This window comes from Macrobrachium rosenbergii, chromosome 42, assembly GCF_040412425.1.
Source record: "Macrobrachium rosenbergii isolate ZJJX-2024 chromosome 42, ASM4041242v1, whole genome shotgun sequence".
NCBI lineage: Eukaryota > Metazoa > Arthropoda > Malacostraca > Decapoda > Palaemonidae > Macrobrachium > Macrobrachium rosenbergii.
Window position 1 is genome coordinate 43,656,322 of NC_089782.1, and position 16,892 is coordinate 43,673,213.

The 16,892-nt window shown below is 36.3% G+C and overlaps 1 protein-coding gene across 3 annotated transcripts in view; it reads right to left on the bottom strand.

Moving 5' to 3' along the window:
• LOC136828360 (zinc finger CCCH domain-containing protein 13-like) overlaps window positions 1-16,892 on the bottom strand; it is a 110,075-nt gene that overhangs the window by 91,549 nt on the left and 1,634 nt on the right. The window lies entirely within an intron of this gene.

Here is a 16,892-nt window from a genome sequence, read left to right on the forward strand (position 1 = left end):
GAAACTGGTGTATTCTCAAACGACTATGAATACCGCAAGAAGATTAATCAAACCAGAATTTGGAAATGCAGATCAAGGAGTTATTGAAACAGCCGCTTCTCTACAAATTACCTCGAAACTAACCTATGAGAGACGAGAACAAAATGTTACGTTTTCAATCACACAGGTATTAATGATATCAATTTTAGTATTAACAGTAGATAAAGCCTCCCCAAGTCAACAAGGTTCCGAGAAAAAACGGAGAAGTCTATCTTTCAATTTCATCAGGGAAGAAAGCTTAATAAAATGAGGAATTTCATATTTTATCCGCCGTGAGACGGAGCTTCTTAATAAAGGATGTAAATATAAAGAGGGAACGTATCGCTGATTTAAGTTACGTGTGGGGGAGGTATCAAATAACATGGACATTTTTTATACAATCAATATGTATATATAAATTTGTATATATACACACACACACACATATATATATATATATATATATATATATATATATATATATATATATATATATATATATATATATATATATATATATATATATATATATATATATATATATATATATATATATATATATATATATATATATATATATATATATATACATATATACATTTAATATATATATAATCTCATTTATGCAACACTAACCAAGAATTTCAGATGAAGAATGGGGAGTTATGTTCCTCACTTTTTTCCAACCTCTCTCTCTCTCTCTCTCTCTCTCTCTCTCTCTCTCTCTCTCTCTCTCTCTCTCTCTCTAAAACAAAACGGAACAGAACGGACCATGTGTATGGTTGAACGCATGTCCAAATGTTTTGATCATGAGAATTTGTCTTGAGAAAAACATACAAACACAAATCAAATAAATAAAGAAAACAAAGAAAAGGACACTTAGGAGAAACTAACATTAATGCACATAACTAACTAAAGAGGCCAATGTTTCTTAAGAAAAATAAATACTTTTGAAATTACGCGTCCAAATATTTACGACTGAGCGTGTCTCGGAAAAATAAATCTCTTACAGGTAATCAAGCGGTCTAACGGAATTAATTACAGCCACAGTGAAAAAATATTGCAACGTGTAGGTTGGAAAACTATTGCAACATCTAGGCTGAAAAAATACTGCAACGCCTAGGTTGTTGAAATATTGCAACATCTAAGTTGAAAAAATATTGCAATATCTAGGTTGAAAAAATGATTGCAACATCTAAGCTAAAAACTATTGCAACATCTAATTTAAAAACTATTGCAATAACTAGGTTTAAAAATGTTGCAACATCTAGGCTGAAAAATATTCCGTCCAGGTTGAAAAAATATTGCAACATGTAGGTTGAAAAATAATCTATGTTGAAAACTATCACAATATCTAGGTTGAAAAAATATTGCAACATCTAGGTTGAAAAAATACTGCAACATCTAGGTTGAAAAAATATTGCAATATCTAGGTTGAAAAAATATTGCAACATCTAAGTTGAAAAAATATTGCAACATCTACTGTAGGTGGAAAAAATATTGCAATATCTAGGTTGAAAAAATATGGTAACATCTATGTTGAAAAAATATTGCAACATCTAGGCTGGAAAAATATTGGAATGCCTAGGTTGGAAAAATACTGCAACATCTAGGCTGGAAACATATTGCAACATCTAGGGTGGAAAAATATTGCAACATCCAGGCTTAAAAAATATTGCAATGTCTAGGTTGAAGAAATATTGCAACATCTTTGCTGAAAAAATATTGCAACATCTAGGTTGGAAAAGGTTGCAACATCTAGGTTGTAAAAGGTATTGCAACATCTAGGTTGGAAAAATACTGCAACATCTAGGTTGGAAAAATGTTGCAACATCTTGGTTGAAAAATATTGCAACATCTAGGTTAGAACAATATTTCAACATCTAGGTTGGGAAAATATTGCAACATCTAGGTTGGAAAAATATTGCAATGTCTAGGTTGGAAAAATACTGCAACGTCTAGGTTGAAAAACATTGCAATGTCTATGCTGAAAAAATATTGCAATGTCTAAATTGGAAAAATATTGCAACATCTAGGTTGGAAAAAGATTGCAAATCTAAGGTGGAAAAATATTGCAAGATCTATGTTGGAAAAATATTGCAAAGTCTAGGTTGGAAAAATATTACAACTCAAGGTGGAAAACTATTGCAACGTCTTGGGTGGAAAAATATTGCAACATGTAGGTTGGAAAAATGTTGCAACATCTTGGGTGAAAAAAATATTGCAACATCTAGGTTGGAAAAATAATGCAACGTCTAGGTTGGAAAAATACTGTAACGTCTAGGCTGGAAAAATATTGCAACATCTAGGTTGGAAAAATATTGCAACATCTAGGTTGGAAAAATATTGCAACATCTAGGTTGAAAAAATATTGCAACATCAAGGTTGGAAAAATATTGCAACATCTAGGTTGGAAAAATATTGCAACGTCTAAGTTGGAAAAATATTGCAATGCCTAGGTTGGAAAAATATTGCAACTTCTAGGTTAGAAAAATATTGCAATGTCTAGGTTGGAAAAATATCGTAACATCTAGGTCAGAAAAATATTGCAATGTCTAGGTTGGAAAAATATTGCAACATCTAGGTTGGAAAAATATTGTAACACCTACAGTAGGTTGGAAAAATGTTTCAACATCTTGGGTGAAAAATATTGCAACATCTAGGTTGGAAAAATACTGCAATGTCTAGGTTGAAAAACTATTGCAATGTTTAGGTTAAAAAATATATTGCAACATCTTAGTAGGAAAAATATTGCAACATCTAGGTTCGGAAAATATTGCAACATCTAGGTTGAAAAAATATTGCAACATCTAGGTTGGAAAAATATTGCAACATCTAGGTTGAACAATGCAACATCTAGGTTGAAAAGATATTGCAACCTCTAGGTTGGAAAAATATTGCAACATCTAGGTTGGAAAAATATTGCAACATCTAGGTTGGAAAAATATTGCAACATCTAGGTTGGAAAAATATTGCAACGTCTAGGTTGGAAAAATATTGCAACGTCTAAGTTGAAAAAATATTGCAACGTCTAGGTTGGAAAAATATTGCAACATATAGGTTGGAAAAATGTTGCAACGTCTAGGTTGGAAAAATATTGCAATGTCTAGGTTGGAAAAATATTGCAACATCTAGGTTAGAAAAATATTGCAATGTCTAGGTTGGAAAAATATTGCAACACCTAGGTTGGAAAAATGTTTCAACATCTTGGGTGAAAAAATACTGCAACATCTAAGTTGGAAAAATACTGCAACATCTAGGTTGAAAAACTATTGCAATGTTTAAGTTGGAAAAATATTGCAACATCTAGGTTGGAAAAATATTGCAATGTCTAGATTAAAAATATTGCAATGTCTAGGTTGAAAAAATATTGCAACAACTAGGTTGGAAAAATATTGCAACATTTAAGTTGGAAAAATATTTCAACATCTAAGTTGGAAAAATATTGCAACATCTAGGTTGAAAAAATATTGCAACATCTAGGTTGGAAAAATATTGCAACATCTAGGTTGGAAAAATATTGCAACATCTAGGTTGGAAAAATACTGCAACATCTAGGTCGGAAAAATATTGCAACGTCTAGGTTATCTAGGTGGAAAAATATTAACATTTAAGTTTAAAAAATATTGCAACGTCTAGCAAAAAATATTGCAACATCTAGGTTGGAAAAATATTGCAACATCTAAGTTGGAAAAATATTGCAATGTCTAGGTTGGAAAAATATTGCAACATGTAGGTTAGAAAAATATTGCAACGTCTAGGTTGGAAAAATATTGTAATTGGAAAAATATTGCAACATCTAGGTTGGAAAAATATTGCAACACCTCTAGGGTGAAAAAATATTGCAACATCTAAGTTGGAAAAATACTGCAACATCTAGGTTGAAAAACTATTGCAATGTTTAGGTTGGAAAACTATTGCAACATCTAGGTTGGAAAAATATTGCAACGTCTAGATTAAAAATATTGCAACGTCTAGGTTGAAAATATATTGCAACATCTAGGTTGGAAAAATATTGCAACATGTAGGTTGAAAAAATATTGCAACATCTAGGTTCAAAAAACGCAACATCTAGGTTGAGAAAATATTGCACATCTAGGTTGGAAAAATATTGCAACATCTAGGTTGAAAAATATTGCAACATCTAGGTTGGAAAAATATTGCAACATCTAGGTTGGAAAAATACTGCATCGTCTAGGTTAAAAAATATTGCAACATCTAGGTCGGAAAAATATTGCAAATCTAGGTTGAAAAAATATTGCAAATCTAGGTTGAAAAAATACTGCAACATCTAGGTTGAAAAAATATTGCAAAATCTAGGTTGAAAAAATATTGCAACATCTAGGTTGAAAAACATTACAACATCTAGGTTGAAAAAATATTGCAACATCTAGGTTAAAAAAAACTATTGAAAGACGTCTGGCAATCTTGCAAGCCCAAAGTTTAAAAAGTATTGCTAGAGGTCTAGAAACTGAAACTGCGCATGTGCGCGAACGTAATGTATTTGTTTACTTATAAAGTTCCTATGAATTACGACACAAAAGCACGTCTAACTTTTTTAGAAGAACAATGATTGGCGTCACAGAGTTCTTGGTACCATTAATTTCAGCTTCAAAATAAATCTCGTTCCACATCGTAATTTTTTGGAGACATAAATTACACAATTTCATTTCCAGAATTGTTGACACGTGTATATTCATACCACAAAACAAAACCGTTTCTAGAATAACGAGAAATACAATTTCCGTCCCGTTTTCCTTCTCTGCCTTTCTCCGAAAGAAATATTATTAAATATAATAATCGCAGACTCCAGGCCTGTAATCATCGTTCAAGAACCAGAATTGGGCCGATAATCATGTAAGATTGCCGAGATTTTCTACTTTTCTTTCTTGATCTTTTACGTCGAGAGAGAGAGAGAGAGAGAGAGAGAGAGAGAGAGAGAGAGAGAGAGAGAGAGAGAGAGAGAGAGAGAGAGAGAATCTGCAATTATTCTGACAAGGACGATAAAGGTAACAGATAAAACTAATGATGTCTATTAATGTCGAGAACGTTTAAAACTTTTGTTTAATTGAAAGGCTGACAAAGAACGCTAGCAAGACTGGGTATTGCTTTTACATTATTATTTATAAACACAAACACTTCAAGACGCAGATTAAAGAAGTACTGCATGAACTACAGATGAACAGGCTGATTTGAAGAGGCTACAGATGGGGTGGTCTGGAACTATAAATATAATTAAGAATGGATGCTAGCCAAGTGCAAGCACCAAGGAGGAATATAAAAAATAACTTGAAACAAGTTAGGGTATTTTTTCGTTTCTACGTTGCACGACATCAATTTACGAGTATGTTCTGTACACGATGATGCAAATAAAAAATTTTATATACTGTACACGATGATGCAAAATCAATTTCTATATACTGTACACCATAATGCAAATAAAAAATTTTATATACTGTACACGATGATGCAAAATCAATTTTTATATACTGTACACGATGATGCAAATCAATTTTTATATACTGTAAACGACAATGCAAAATCAATTTTTATATACTGGACACGATAGTGCAAATCAATTTTTATATACTGTACACGATGATGCAAATCAAAATTTAAGCCTCACGACGTAATTTACTTACGCAACCGTTAACATCTACTTAGTCTTGCTATCTCGTTACCAAACAAATGAGTCAGTCTTTGCGTTCTCTGGGAAAGTCCAAGAAGTACGCAGCTCGGCGTCAGTCGCTCGCATGTGTAGAATTCATTACAAGAGAAACAAAAAGGGCAGAGCATAAGTTTTCTCGTAGTTCAAACATCGTAGTCCATTCGGGATATTACTTAAAGGGCATGAGTTACTTTTAAATTACTTCAACAGCGAAACTTGGACAATTTTTTCCTCGTAGTTTCGGGGACTAGTGCCGTTCGCCATGTTGAGACCCACTGCTCTTGAAATAATAGTGTTTATTTTTTTTTTTTTTTGCGAATTAAGTCTCAATGTCAGTTGCTTTGCGAGCGGATTTCTTTTTAAAAGTGAACCATGACGTAGATTGATGCCAAATGTAATTGTTACACGGAATTTGAGCCTCAAACGCAACGTACTTACATAAGCTACCCGTGTATATCTGCATGTGTATGTCTTGGTTGTTCATATATATGCATATGTATATGTATATATATATATATGTATATGTATATATATATATATATATATATATATATATATATATATATATATATATATATATATATATATATATATATATATATATGTGTGTGTGTGTATATATATCTGATGTACATATATGAATATATATATATATATATATATACATGTATATGAACAAACAAACAAACACACACATTTAGAGAGAGAGAGAGAGAGAGAGAGAGAGAGAGAGAGAGAGAGAGAGAGATATTACAGAAACAAAAGAAATGGCGTGTACGTCAGTTGTCTAGCCTCAGAGGCTGCTGAATGATTAAGGTTATCTGAAACCCACACGCAAATTTTGTAGACTTAAGAAGAAGACCGACCCACTATCTTGAATGACGACAGGTCAAACAATGAATGCAGATATTCCGTTTTCTGAGAGTAAAATATTTTTTAAACAACTGTTGAAATGTAATTAGGTTGAACTGAGAACTTTTTAAAATGAGAGCAAATTAAAAACTGTTAATATGATAGGTAAAATTGGGGGTCTCTTAAAGCAGGGGCCACCTGACATTTTAGACCCCCCAAAAATCCCACTTCATGGAATCCTTATGACTACGTTGACCCCAAAGGTCTTACAATAGATGAATGGATGAATAAATAAATAAAGAGATAAATGCTTATTTAAAGGTACCAATTCCTTCCCAATTTTCTTGCATTCATGTTTTGTTATTCCTTCAATTTATATTTCTATTCCTATATAATAATAATAATAATAATAATAATAATAATAATAATAATAATAATAATAATAATAATAATTTATCAATGAAAAATACTTCATATTACACAAAGTTAGGTAATGTTAAATGCAACAAAAATAATGCATCATACTGATGAATACTGTAGCAGTTACCAAGTTATGAATATTGTAGCAGTTACCAAATTATAACTGAAAATCGAACTCAGCATACCAGGCATAAATCAATCATTTAATTTTATTGTAGTGCTTTCTTTATTTCTATTCCTTATGCCAATGTCAACTTTTGACCCCCAAGAAGTTCATTATCGACCTAGGTGCTTATCGACCCCTTTTGACCCCTGGGGATTGAGTGACCTCTTAGATAGTACCATCCACCCCCAGGGGTCAATATGGACAATTTGCTCAATGGTTCTCAACCAGGGGGGATTTCAGAGTTTCAGTTGGAGGGGTGGGGGTGGGGGCGGTAATTGTGACCACAGACTGGCAGGCTCAAACTGGCTCCAGGACCACACAAAACGCAGTGTGTATCGGTATGCACTACTGAGAGGTCACGCTGAGCTTTCTCCCCACTAGCTTGTTTGTTTGTGTTAGTATTTTGTTGCATATTTTGTAATGCAACTTCTGAGTTAAAGTTAAGTATACCTCAGTTTAACCAGACCACTGAGGAGCTGATTAACAGCTCTCCTAGGGCTGGCCCGAAGGATCAGATTTATTTTACGTGGCTAAGAACCAATTGGTTACCTAGCAACGGGACCTACAGCTTATTGTGGAATCCGAACCACATTATAACGAGAAATTAATTTCTATCACCAGAAATAGATTTCTCTAATTCTTCATTGGCCACTCGGAGAATCGAACGCGGGCCCAGCGGAGTGCTATCCGAGAACGATACCAACCCGTCCAATGAGGAACTGCAACTTTTGAGGCAAACAATTTTGGAAAGGGGGGCGGGGGCGGGGGGGAGGGGATGACATTCTGACATATGGTGAAGGGGTGCATGGGCCAAAAAAGGTTGAGAACCACTAGCTGTTAAATTGTAAATAGGGTGAAGCCACCTTCGCCTTTACGAAAAAGCAAGACTTGGAAAAAGTACGTCAGGATAATAAAAAAAAAAAATGGTGGATGCTATTCCACGGTTAATTAAAGGACTTCAGGGATAATCGCATCATTCCAATGCTATTACTGAGAAAATTATAAATTGCGGTACTCTGCAGTTACCGCTCATGACCGAAGGCGAGGCTGTTTCTAATTTGAGGCGAAATGAGGTGGGACGGGGGACCAAACACTGCCTGCCTAAATTAACATGTCAAGGGGTCATAAGCGTTACAGTATCTTCAGTACTGGATTAATTCATTAATAAAGATATCTGTAAGTTTACTGGACGACATACAATACGACTTTGAAATATATCGGTTTCAGTGTCAGATTCAAAATAAGGGATATTACATGGCTTCAGAAAGTATCTTCATCTTAATCATTCATTATTAGCCGTCGAATGCAATCAGTAGTATTAAATTAATCGCACTGACTTCACTATAAATAATCAGAATAGTGCTTTCACTAATCAATAAAAAAAAAAAAGTTGAAGAAGCGCCGAAGTTTCTTCGGCGCAATCGAGTTTTCTATAGTGTATAATGCTGTATGAAACTCTCGGCTACGGCCCACGAAACTCTCAGCTACGGCCCATGAAACTCTCAGCTACGACCCATGAAACTCTCAGCTACGGCCCATGAAACTCTTAGCCACGACCCATGAAACTCTCGGCCGCAGCCCGGTGGTGGCCCGTGTTGTTGGCACCTATATGGTGGTCTGTGTTATTGGTACCTATAGCGGGGCCACACGCACGATCATGGCTAACATTAACCTTAAATTAAATTAAAACCACTGAGGCCAGCGGGCTGCAATTTGATATGTTTGATGATTGGAGGGTGGATGATCAACACACCAATTTGCAGCCCTCTAGCCTCAGTAGTTTTTAAGATCTGGGGGCTGACAGAAAAAGTGCTGACGGTCAGACAAAACAGCCATCTCAATAGTTTTCTTTTACAGAAAGTCAAAACCACACTGACACCAAAATGACCCTGGAATAAAAAAAAAAAAAAGTCAATCAATTGGTAGAATCATTTCAAAATTCAAGAGTTCGTCTGTACCTTATCTACTTTTAAGTTACACTAACATATTTTTTTTCACAAATACAAAGTAATATTTCATGAATCCTGACATTGTGCAAATATCCACATTCTGCCCAAAATCATATCTGTCGCGTGTGATGTAAACGCTGGGAACGCAATTTATCAAGAATGTTCTAACACGTCTGGTTTCTTTCAAGAATTGGATGGTCGTTATGAATTCTACACGCAACTACTATATATATATATATATATATATATATATATATATATATATATATATATATATATATATATATATATATATATACATACGTACATATATTATTCCAGCCACGGATTTTAAGCAACATGGAGATTGGTAAGTGCTTGGACGGATGAACAGACGTCTTCAAATCATAATTTACCCTGTTCATCCGTGCTGCCGAAAGGATAATTGGGCTAACATCCTCATCCCAAGAACGCCATATGGACAGCAACACCGTCAAAAGAGAGAGAGAGAGAGAGAGAGAGAGAGAGAGAGAGAGAGAGAGAGAGAGAGAGAGAGAGAGAGAGAGAGAGACCGTCGCGTCGCCCCACTAAATCAGGAAGAACATCCCCGACTCAATTACTTAATCGATGAAATACGAAAAGACCGTCTTCCGTATTCTTCGGCTAATCAGCTGATTAGGATATAAAAATGACCCGTCGAGTAAGAAGGAACGTGTGCAGAAATGTGCACCGTAATGCATGTTGCCCCGTAATGAGAGCTCATTAGCCTAGGATAACGACCACGCAAAGCGATCGGCAATTGTAACCAGGTCAAAGTTCCGTTAGGGATTCCTCGCCTGATCGATGGTTATTAATAACACTCGGCGGGATGTTATTAACATCGGCCGTGTACTATATGGTATATGGAGAGAGGTTTTTATTAACATTACTGTGAAATAAAATTCAAGCGGCATAAATATTTATTAAAAAGTAAACTTGCAAAAATGATGAGTTTATGCCACTTGAACGGGTATATAGCCTATAAGGATCACATCCTATAAAATCACAGCCACGGAACCTTTAAACAAGTCCTGTACTACTACGAATTAAATAAGCATAAATTTGTAGGAATCGACGAAGCTTCAAGTTCAGAATGTGACAACTAATAAAATTCAAGTTTGAAACCTAACTAGGCCTAAGACCAGATAGTCGACCCTTGAAATCAAACCCAGACGAATTTTCAAATCCAGTTCTCAAACTGTCAAGTTTAAATTGAAGTTTAATGTCTAATGGGAAACGCATGAGTCATAGGACAGGATAAAGTTAATGACAATTGGGTTGGACGCTAAAGTTCCGTCTTGTGATGTATCAAAGCGCTACTGACACTTGCAACAAACCTGAGACAATTATACTACAGAACTGAATAGCTATTATTATTATTATTTGGCAGCAGACCCTCTTTTAAACAGGTTTTATTGAATATTATTGCTGCTTCAGCTGCATTTATTTTATAAAGACTTTTTCTATTTTCCTTATTGCGGACTTCTCTTCATTGGAGGTGCATGCTAACAGCTCGCCTATATTTGTCATTTCATGGGGGACAGTCAAAAATTTAGATTCTGCTTTTTTATATATTCTATACAGTTAGAATATTATAATTTAAACAGTTGCTTATACTCTTGTTGCCGCGACGTTTCGACAAACTCTTCTGTCATTCTCCAGCGGGAGCTAGTAGAGGACTGGCAGGTTGCATAGGTCCTTCCGAATTTATACACGGGCTTCAGCAGGAGGTCACGGACGGTTGATTTTGATTGGTTGCAGTCGGCGAGCTTCAAGCCACATTTCCGCGGCGAAGCTCAAGCCTGACTGACCTTCTCAATCTGGGAATGCTATCATTCCAGCGTTCCCAGTGGCCTGCCGTTGCGTGACGTCATGCCGACTGACATCATCGGTAGTTTGGCTGCTTTGGGCGGAGGATGAATGGCGTCAATATTTCCTCTCTCTCTTGTAGTCGGGGGGTTGTCTCGAAGGGCGCCTCGCTCTTCAGGGGCGTCTCCATTCTCAGGGTTGTCATGTTCGGGTATTTGTTGGATTTGGTGGTTGTTCGGCATTGCTCTTCTCAAATTCGTGGGTAGGAGCGATGCCTCCCGGGTCTGTTCATTGTGGGCTTTCTCTCGGCAATGAGGAGCGCCTCCAGCAGGCGCAGACGTCGGGGGTCGGCGGCTCTCCCGATTATACTTATATTTTGTATAATAATGTCGCGGGAGATGGAAATATGTGGGTGGCACGGGCGTGGTTTATGATGGCACCTTCCTGGGCGTGGCAGGAGATCCTCTTTGACGGACGCATCGTGGTCATCCCAAATATAAACGCCGGGGCATCCTCGGACAGGACATAAAAATTAGTAGACCACGTTCTTCTGCTTGACGGGGTCTCTTGCTGGCGGAGAGGGGTTATTCTTCATCACGAGATCACGGGTGCGGCGGTTCTTGTAATATATTACTAGGTTTATCATCTTATTATCTTCGGTCGGGGTAACGTTCTCCATGACGATTTTCATGGGGCACTCGTCCTCGCGGTACTGGGGATGCATACGGGCCTTGTAATATATCTTGATGTCATCCTGGGGAGCAGGTTGTGAGCTCTCACCGCTATACCATTTCTCCAGGCCAGTTCGGATTTTCTTGTTGATGAGTTTGTTGGTGAAACCATTATTCACCTACACTTGTGCAGCACGTTCAAATTCCTTGTCAGTGTCTTGCCAGGTGGAGCAATGGGAGAAGGCCCTTCTAATGAAGGTCCTGACCGTCGTATTCTTAATTAAACCTAGCAGGGCACTCGCTATCTCCGTTCAAGCATAGTCCCCAAATTGGTGGATTTCGTGCAAACTGATGTCTTCAAGTTCCGCTCCGTCTTTGTGACCACAACGTCGAGGAAGGGGAGCCGGTCGTCTGTGCTGAACTCGACAGTGTAGTTCAGCACACTACATTGCTGGAACGCCTGACGAAGGGCTTCAACCTCCTCCTCGCCGTCTACTTGAACGAAGACATCGTCGATATATCGCGCATATTTCTTCGGCTGCTGGATTCTCTCGAAGATACGTTCTTCTACAGTGCCCATGTAAAAATTTGCAAAGAGGACGCCCAATGGAGAGCCCATCGCAACGCCATCCTTCTGTCTATACAGATGGTGCCTTTCACTACACACACACACACACACACACACACACATTATCTATATATATATATATATATAGAAATCATCAACACACAATCACGTGTGGAACAGAAATAAATTTCTGACTCACGTCGGGATCGAACCCAGGTCTCTCAGGTGGAAAGCAAGGCGTTATCCACTGGGCCACACAAGTCTAAAAGAAGTTGGAACCTGAGAGCAACTGCACCAAGGAATTATATAACTGCTTGCATACCAGCGAGTTTTCCCAACTTCCCGACTCATATAATAGACAACATTTCATAATTATCCCTTGCTTTCCACCTGAGACCTGGGTTCGATCCCGACGTGAGTCAGAAATTTATTTCTGTTCCACATGATTGTGTATGATTTCTATCTTATTCATATAATAATGAAATGTTGTCTATTGGGTCATTGCTATGATCGGGATTGGGGAAAACTCGCTGGTATGCAAGCAGTTATATTCCTGGGTGCAGTTGCTATTCCAACTAGACTTGTGTGGCCCATGGATAACGCCCCTATACCTGAGAGACCTGGGTTCGATCCCGACGTAGTCAGAAATTTATTTCTGTTCCATGATTGTGTGTTGATGATTTCTATCTTATACTATAATATAAATGTTGTCTATTGGGTCATTGCTGAGTCGGGAAGTTGGGGAAAACTCGCTGGTATGCAAGCATTATAATTCCTTGGGTGCAGTTGCTCTCAGGTTCCAACTTCTTTAGACTTGTGTGGCCCAGTGGATAACGCCCTTGCTTTCCACCTGAGAGACCTGGGTTCATCCTGACGTGAGTCAGAAATTTATATATATATATATATATATATATATATATATATATATATATATATATATATATATATATATATAATATACTACAAAGTGCTTTCTTTTTAAAAGCAAACATAACTCTACAAAAAATTCGGTTACACAGACATTCGGTTACTCAAATTATGCAACCTCCTTTCCAGAAAACTGGAATATAAGCTAATCAGAACCGGAGATCAGCGAAGATTAAAAAAAAAAAAAATTGAAAACTGACCACTTCAAAAAAACTTGCAGAAAGAAAAAGTGATAAAAGTAGAGGTAAATTACATTTCAATAACTCATACAGGCCAAAGGCCAAGCTCTGGGATCTAGGAGATCACTCATCACTGAAAGGGAAATTGAGAGTGAAAAGGCATTTAAAAGTAACAGGAGGAAAACCTCACAGTTGCAATATGAAATATTTGTTTGTTGAGGTTGGGAAGTAAGATGGAAGAAAGAGAATATGAAAGAAGGTACAGTAAAATGAATGAAAAGGGTTGCAGCTAGGAGACGAAAGGACGCTGCAAAGAACCTTAAGTAATGCATACAGTGCACCGCTAAAGGCATGTGGAGAGTCAGCCTACCGATATTACGAGAACACTACGCAGGTAAATGCATGCCTGCTCTTTTCCTCAAAACTGCGCAAGGCATTCTGAAAAGGAATTCAAACATTCCAGGAATTTTTCGGGCAGTTCGCATAGCCACTCCAGACAAAAGGGAATCAATATGATCTTTATGCAACGTGACAAACATGCAAATGAATCTGAAATCTGAATCATTATGACGAACAACGTTCAACATCCCTGCCCATGAAAACACCAACAGTTTCCCTTAACTAGCAGGTATTACCTGTCAGTTGAAGGAAACAGTTGTTTCCGCAATATGACGCTGTAAAATCTAGTCTCTGTTTTCATGGGCAACCTTTATTGTATGGAATTCTGTCTCAACAGAAACTATATATATATGCATATATATATATATATATATATATATATATATATATATATATATATATATATATATATATATATATATATATATATATGCCAAAGTATATCACTTCCAATATCTTCACAGGTATGATATACCAGCTGTCTTCATATGAACGTGTCAATAGTCTACATTACCCTTTAACAAGTCTACAGGAAAAAAAGAAAATTCAGACATTCCAGAGGAATGTTGTGTAACATCCACTTTTGTTAATGCATATTTCTAATATGATTCCACCAAAGCTAAGTTATTGAGTTACCTTTCCTGTAATTCCATTTTTAGGGTATGCCATTAGATAGCTAATTTGCTGTTTTTCCGATAAGCAATTGACATTGGTTTTGATAGAGCGGAATTTCCACTTCTTGCCATTTACAAATTCCCCATGGAGCCGGCATCGAACCATTTAACTAAAGATATGTTGAGGAACTTACTCCCAAGGGGATGTTATCTAACATTCTTGGCGCTTCTTGGAAAACTCTCCGCATATCAACGTTCAAGGTTAAGGTGAATAACACTAACGTCCATGCATAAACATGCAGCCAATCTTTGTTTTACCCTGCAATACTTTGCACGTGTACAGTACACATACTACATGTTTGACTGAAGTGAAGGAGAGAGAGAGAGAGAGAGAGAGAGAGAGAGAGAGAGAGAGAGAGAGAGAGAGAGAGAGACATTTTATCCCTGACACTAGTAATAGGTGACATTCAACCCCATCAATACTCGATCACAGAGGCTTGCCCCATTCACCCTCGAACTCAACAACACTCGTCTGCTGAGACGCTTAGACCGAATGACCCTCGGTCCAGTTACCTGCGCCCGGAGACTTTCCTAAAGTGATGTGACACAGACTATGGCACCAGATATGCTCAGTCCCAGAGGCTTAATGGCCGCAGAAACATTTGTCACAAACGCTTACTTCAAAAAGAGCAGTGCACTAGGACCCAAAAATGGCTTGACCCACAGGAGAAACACTTGCCCGAAAACGGCTTGACCTGGAGATATTCGGCACAAAATTAGCTTGATTCAGAAAACACTCGGCTTTAGACGTATCTTACTTGACATTTAGCCCCAAAAGTAGCTTCATCCAGTGACATTCGACCCAGGCATTTAGGCTAGTCCCAAAAGTGCCTTGACCAGAAAAAAACACTCGGGTCCAGACACACCTGACACGTGACACGTACAATTTGGCCTCACCATTTTAGCACACCAACTTTTGGTATCAGGCATTCTTGATCCAAGACTTTCTTTTAACACATCCTTCTAAACTTGCTTTAAATTCTTAAATTTTAAATTCTCATATAGTTCTCTAACGACTACTAGAGTTCTGAATTTAATATATTTCCGTCCTCATTACTATAATTTAATAACAATTTTTACATAAATTTAACAACCATACCATCCCATAAACACCTTCATTATCAATCGTATTACCAAATCACTGTATATGAAGTATTCACATTCGTTAGCGAGAATGAAATATTAACCATTACATAATACACAGTTGAACGGAGTAGCCCGTCTTTGTAGTTGGGATGGTGTAGTTGGAACTTCCCAGCCTTGTTACCAGTTCGAAAAATAAAACTATCCGTCCACAACTATTTTAAACTGTAATTACCCTGTGTTTTCCTTTTAACATATCATTAAAGATATGAATAAAGTATTGTTAAAATTATTTTGGGGTATAGATAAAACTTAATTGCCGAATTTTGACAAAGGCTTCCATACTGAATTATTAGTACATGTTGGTTAATGCGTAAATTATAGTTAGATTCATGACCATTATGATAATTAACAATTAAGCTACCGAAGCAACAGTTACTACTGCACCAACACTAGTCTGAATGCACCATTTATATATCTGGTCCCAATGCACCACTTCATAATTAAAGTGCATCTTTTCTTGTGATCCCAACCCACTAACTAAATTCACATAACACTTGCCCTTTGGGGAACTATACAGGTATCTATGTTCACTTTGCAGGATTATTTTCCTTGATATAGTGAATCATTTACAAAGTCTGAATACAGTAAGAATAATACACAACCAACAAATACATTATATTATAAGAAGATTAAAACTAACCAATTAAAATGCATTATTCCTTATGGTCCCAATGCACCAACGTAATTCACAAAACACCTGTTCTTTGGGTAACTATATATAACTATATATATATTTTGCATATTATTTTCTTTGATAAAGTTAATTTTAAAAGTAATAAAAATAGAAAATATTATGCTATGAGGAGAAGTTTAAAACATACCTTGTTAGGTAGTTAGTGTGTTGTGAGACGTATGTACTATATATATTCATTTTCTTGGATTATTTTCTTTGATAAAGCTAATTTTAAAAAAGCTGTAGTCTGAATAAAAATAGAAAATTACAAAACCAACAAACACATTATGCTATGAGGGAGAAGTTTAAAACTTTACAAAAACTTGCTATACTAATTTTCCTCTTAATTTATAATACAAACCTAACCGTTTCTGAATAAAAACAGAATATTACAAAACCAACAAGACACTTTAAGACTTCTGCCAGAAAAATTCATATCCTATAGACTAAGCTGGAGTATATAAAATAAAATAAATATTGATATCAAATATGATAAAAAGGATGAATGATATAAAAGCTTTAGTAAAGAAATAAGACTCTATTCTTTAAATTACTTAACTACTTTTAACAAGCTAAAAACTGAGATTTAACCAGTTTCTAGTAAGAATGACAAAAATTTGATGATACCAGAATCAACCAGACAACAAGCGCATTTTTATGCAGTGTGGTGCATTCAGACTATTTACAAAATGGTGCATTCAGACTAAGTGGTTGGTGCATTTAGACCAGGCTGGTGGTGCATTTGGTCTAGGCTA